Here is a 5,758-nt window from a genome sequence, read left to right on the forward strand (position 1 = left end):
GCCCCTTTCACAGGGGTCGCCTAAGACCATCGGAAAACACATATATAATTACATATTGTTTTTGTGATTAATCACTATGCTTAAATTATGTTCAATTTGTAACATACATCCTGCATATCAGATATTTGCATTACGATTCATAACAGTAGCAAAATTACAGTTATGAAGTAGCAATAAAAATAATTTTATGGTTGGGGGTCACCACAACATGAGGAACTGTATTAAAGGGTCGCGGCATTAGGAAGGTTGAGAACCACTGGTTTAAGGGGAATTTGTCTCATCTACTACTGAGTTGTTTCTCTGTGATCCATGTCCCTCCTTACCACTCAGTTATGCCTTGGGTTACACTCAGTTGCTGTTGCCACCCAGAATTCTGAGCTTACTATCTTTGATAAAACGATGTTGCTGCTGCTGCCAGATGGATCTCAGAGAAGAGGTGACATGAGGAAGGCTACACTTCCCCTTATTGCACTTAAATTTTCTTCTACATCATCAACACATATTATTCACATATAATGCTTTACTAAAGGGAGGGGGATGACTAAAGGAAGTATCATTGCTGACTCCCTGTTTTATTACCCATTCCTATCCTGAACTATCCAGGTAAACCCATCCATTAAGGGTGATAGAAGAGCAGCGTGAGTAAACAATGACTATTTCTGGGCTTCTTTCCAAGCAATGATAGTGAGGTATCATATAGGCAAGATCATGTATATCTGTTACTCCATAATTTTTTTCCTATGCTGGCTTGACCAAAATCAGGGAAGAAGCAGCAGGTAAGGATTATCCAGAAGCTTCCTTAAAAGTGCAAATCACAGCCCGGCTGCTGAGCTCAGTGGTTGAGCATTGACCTATGAACCAGGTCACGGTTTGATTCTTGGTCAGGGCATATTCCTAAGCTTCGTAAATCAATTTTTATTGATTTCAGAGAGGAAGAGAGAAGGAGAGAAAGAGAGAGATAGAAACATAAATGTCGAGAGAGAATCATTGATTGGCTCCTCCTGCACACCTCCCTCTAGGGATCTAGCCTGCAACCCAGGCATGTGTTCTAACAGGAATCAAATTGAACTGTGACCTCCTGAATAAAGAAAAGTTTATTCTTATCCTTTGTGGCATCTTTTGCAGTACAAAGTCCTTATCCTAGGGAGGACACTTCTTATGACTCAACTCTTAATTTCTGATCATTTCATTTTTATATAATTTTCCTTTAAAGTAGTATCCTATTGTCATGGCTACTGGGAATGGAATATGCAGAATACAACATTGACTGAGACCTTTCAGGTTCTTGATCAAGATGTTGCGCAAAATAATGTTATTTGAGGACATGCCATATTGATTTATTAAGCTTCATAGTAAATCTTGAAGCCAGGTAGTGTAAATTATCCAACTTTATCCTCTTTCAGAAAAAAGAGAATTTTTTTTAAAGAAATTTTTTTCCTTTGCTTTGGATTAAATTTAAAGTGTCCTTTCTTGTTGACCTCTAAGTAGAAAAGAGGCAAAACCCAAATCCAAGTAAGTCGTCATGGGTAGGGTATTTATGGGCATCTGAGGGACTCAGCAGGATGTTTGTTCTTCTAGTTATATACTTTTGATTGGAATGGGAATATGTGACAAACCACAAAGTTATTTTTATCCCATTATTACCTAATGCTGCTTTGGCCTTTGGCACATGCAAAGATTTTGGTATCATCCTTTCAGCTTTATTCATTAAAAAAAAATAAATTGTAGCAGTTGATGCAGAAAATATTTTCCATACTCTGGGACTCATGCTACTTATTTTTCTTATATACTCTATAGCTGAACAGTGAGTTTAGTACACATACAAAGAACTCAATAAATGTTAATTAAATAAAATTTGGCTCATTCCAAGTCATGAAATTAGAATGCTAAAAAAAGCATTCAAGCTCATATGGCTCAATCCTCCATTTGATCATAAGGTTTCCCACTAGACAAATCATTCCATGCATTTCTCCCAAAATCCATTAAAAAGTAAACTGGCTGTTATTGCACAAGGAATAATGAAGACTGTGGTCCAAAAATAAGATTACTGTCATCCTCTTTTTTTGTTTTTTAATCCTCACCTAAGAATATTTTTCCATTGATTTTTAGAGAGAGTGGGAGGGAGAGACACAGAGAGAGAAATTTCGATGTGAGAGAGACACACTGATTGGTTGCCTCCCACATGCACCCTGACCAGGGCCCGGGATTGAGCCTGCAACTGAGGTATGTGCCCTTGACTGGAATCAAACCTGGTACCCTTCAGTCCATGGGCCAATGCTCTATTAATTGAGCCAAACCAGCCAGGGCCTCATTTTACAATTTATATGACTTAGAGTCAGACTGTGAGGAAGAGCAGTTTAGGAAGACATAATTGCAGGAGTACAACTATTTCACCAGATTTTTGATACCCCCTCCCCTCCACCAAAATGAGAATTTATTTCAACTAGAGCAAATGTCATACAGGCAGTATAATACTTTTACAGTATAGAGTAGCTTTAAATGTGTCATTTTTCTATTATCTAACTATAAGTTGCCTGGGTTAAAATAATACTTTCTGATTTATTGATTTCCAGGTGAGTCTACCACCTAGAACATAAATTGCTCAAACTTGGACACTTAGCTCTTCATATTTTCCCCAGTCTAATGCCTTCCATTTCCTCATATAGACTCTTTGCAAGGGAGGTTTTAAAAACACAACTTATAGCCCTAGCTGGTTTGGCTCAGTGAATATAGTGTAGGCCTGTGGATCAAAGGATCCCAGGTCCTATTCCGGTCAAGGGCCTGTACCTTGGTTGCAGGCTTCTCCCCAGCCCAGGGCCCTAGTTGGAGCACGTGCAGGAGGCAAACAATCGATGTTTTTCTCTCACATTGATATTTCTCTCTCTCTTTCCCTCTCTCTCCCACTCTCCCTAAGAATCAATAGACAAATATCCTCAGGTGAGGATTACAAAAAGAAAAACAGAAATATGGGAGAGAATTAACAAAATAAAAGCACAACTTATAAAATTTGTAAGTTTTGCAATATTTCAGTAAAATATAGAGTACCATTTTATAATTCTAGGTATAGGTCAAAACCAATATACACTTGAAAGGTACAGATGTTCAAATATGCAGTGTGTGTGTGTGTGTGTGTACCGAAGTCAGATCATGCTATTTATTTTAAATATTTTGTGAGCTCTATCTTGATGGGGGCTTAATATCTGGCTTCTCGTCATAGTGATGACATGTGTATCTTTAACCCAGGAAGAGCTCCATTCCTAGTTTAATTAGTCAGTGATAGCCTAATGCTCTATTAATGTTGGTATACCACCTTGATTTACTTTTTGCAAGATGACATCCATAGTAGCTGTGCAGGATATAGAAATATGCATAAAAATGTACTCATGTTTGTAAAATAATCAAAGGAAGCTAGAAGATAAACAGAAATGGTATGTTATTAAGGATGGAAGGAGGTCCAGGAGTTCTGGCAGAACATGCTCATTGGAATTTGCCTCTTGTTTTAATAATTACATTGCAGTTTATTAGGGCTCTAGGCATTAGTATAATTCTAACTTTCACCCACAAAGTGCCTGGCTGGTTTCAAATTAACATAATGTAAGCTGCCTGGGAACTGGAGACATGTTTCTATGGGTTTGTCTAGTAGGCTCACATTTCGGTTTTGCATCTGGGGGTAATATATTATTTTCATGGGCAGCAACTTCATGAACAGATTTAAATCTCCAGCTCAGTGAAGCTATGTACTGAGTCTTCTATGAAACCAATTATATTTATGACAGTATATTTGCAGTTAGTCTTTTAGCCTTTAACTTCCACTTTTACTTTCTGAAATGTCATTCTTTATAGACTTTGTACTAATTATCAAGTTTTCAACTTGTTCCAAGTTTTAAAATTATTTCTTGTTTACAGGTATCATTTGAAACTTAAAGAGTTATAAAATACTATATATTGGTATGTAACTTGAAAAAACAATAACAATGTATTCTGATAGAAAATAATCCTTTCACTATAAATAAATGCCTTTTTTTTTCCTTTTAGAGAGAGGGATGGAGAGGGAGAGAGAGAAACAAACATCATACCCAAACTGGAGACTAAGCCCCAACAGGGAATCAGACTGGTGTCCTCCCCCTCACCCTCCCCAACCTCCAATCAGAATCCCACCACACCAGCCAGGGCTCACTAAATACTTTTATTCAAACTGAGGGACTCTGGGCTATTAGAATCCGTCCCTTGTAAAGTAACAAAATAAACAGCTCAAGATTCCTACTTAGAGAAACTTTATAAAATAAGAGAGAGCAGAGTAACAGGGTCATAAGATGCTAGTAGAACAAAATGTGAATTTGTACATCCTATGTCCAAATACATTGTTAAAGATCTTTGAACAGACTGAAGAAAGATGTAATGGTATAGGCAATTAAACCAACTGCAGCAGAAAAGCTCATTTTAAGAGTACTAGTAATGTAGCATTCCTTATCAACAATCGCTATTTGTCACCCTTTTCTCATTTCTATTAATTTGGATACTTAACACAATTATGATTAGTGAGACTGGAGAAAAAAGAGATGCCTCCTATGAGGTTAAGATAAATCTTGGAGTTGTTAGACCTTTTTATAAAACACACACACAAAAAAAACAAAACAGGCGGCATGCTTGGTTTAAAGATACAAACAGCCCTAGCTGGTTTGGCTCAATGGATAGAGCGCCAGCCTGTGGACTGAAGGGTCCCAGGGTTGATTCCGGCCAAGGGCACATGCCTGGGTTGCCGGCTCCATCCCCAGTAGGAGATGTGCAGGAGGCAGCTAATCAATGATTCTCTCTCATCATTGATGTTTCTATCTCTCTCTCTCCCTTTCCCTTCCTCTCTAGAATCAATAAAATATATTTTTAAAAAATAAAAAAATAAAGATACAAACAAAAAAATACACTTAGGGTTGGGATTGTATGGAAGCATTGACCATCAATAAACTCCTAGAGGGTAGGGACTATACGTTGTCCTTACAAGCAAAACTATGTCTAGTATATAATAGCTGCCCAGGAAATGTTTGTTGAATGAATCAATATGTGGCTCAATATAGTCATCATAGCTGGATTCTGTTTTAGAGACATTATTTTGGTTCAAGAACTAGCTACTAATAGGGAGGGCTGGACATGTTTATGTAGGGGCAAATTGGGCCAGGATTCAGTGCCAGCCCAGTCCAAGACAAATGGACTGTTTTCCCCATTTGCATTTGTGCGGCACCTCATTGCACAAAAAATTTGGGTGATTGGGAATGTGAAGTGAGCCTAATAAAGCTTTACAATAGTACATGAAGCACAAATAGGTTAAGCCTATTCACCCCATGCCAGTTTAGGGGCATATTTCTCAAGTTATGTTTACTTAGGTTTTCCCCAGAGTGTGTCGTTCCCAATCTTTTTTATTGTTAGTATTTGCCATTAGTTGTCATTAATTCATTTATTATTATTATTAATAGAACATGTTCTTTGATCCTTTGAAACCTTACTCAATCTAGGCCCCAAGTGTTCCTTTAAGTCTCAGGGTAAACGACTTTGGCAGAAGTCCTTGCCCAAAGCCACACCCACTAGGAGGCCTTAGGAAACCTGGGTCTTTCTGGCGGCGACTCAGCAGCTGTCAGCAACCACGCGGCGCGTCGGAATCCCGCGGCTGGCACTCCAGTCTTCGCCAATGGAGGCGCGTCCCCTTCCTCCACGTAGCGGTGGGGCTGACCCCCTCAGTCCCCCGGGTCAGCTCCCCTTTGGGAAC

The 5,758-nt window shown here is 38.6% G+C and overlaps 1 protein-coding gene across 3 annotated transcripts in view; it reads left to right on the forward strand.

Annotated features, from left to right (window-relative positions):
• The window catches only part of SLC25A12 (solute carrier family 25 (aspartate/glutamate carrier), member 12), a 171,559-nt gene that overhangs the window by 77,343 nt on the left and 88,458 nt on the right, over window positions 1-5,758 (forward strand). The gene's annotated exons all lie outside the window — the stretch shown is intronic.

This window comes from Myotis davidii, unplaced genomic scaffold, assembly GCF_000327345.1.
Source record: "Myotis davidii unplaced genomic scaffold, ASM32734v1 scaffold370, whole genome shotgun sequence".
Taxonomy (NCBI): domain Eukaryota; kingdom Metazoa; phylum Chordata; class Mammalia; order Chiroptera; family Vespertilionidae; genus Myotis; species Myotis davidii.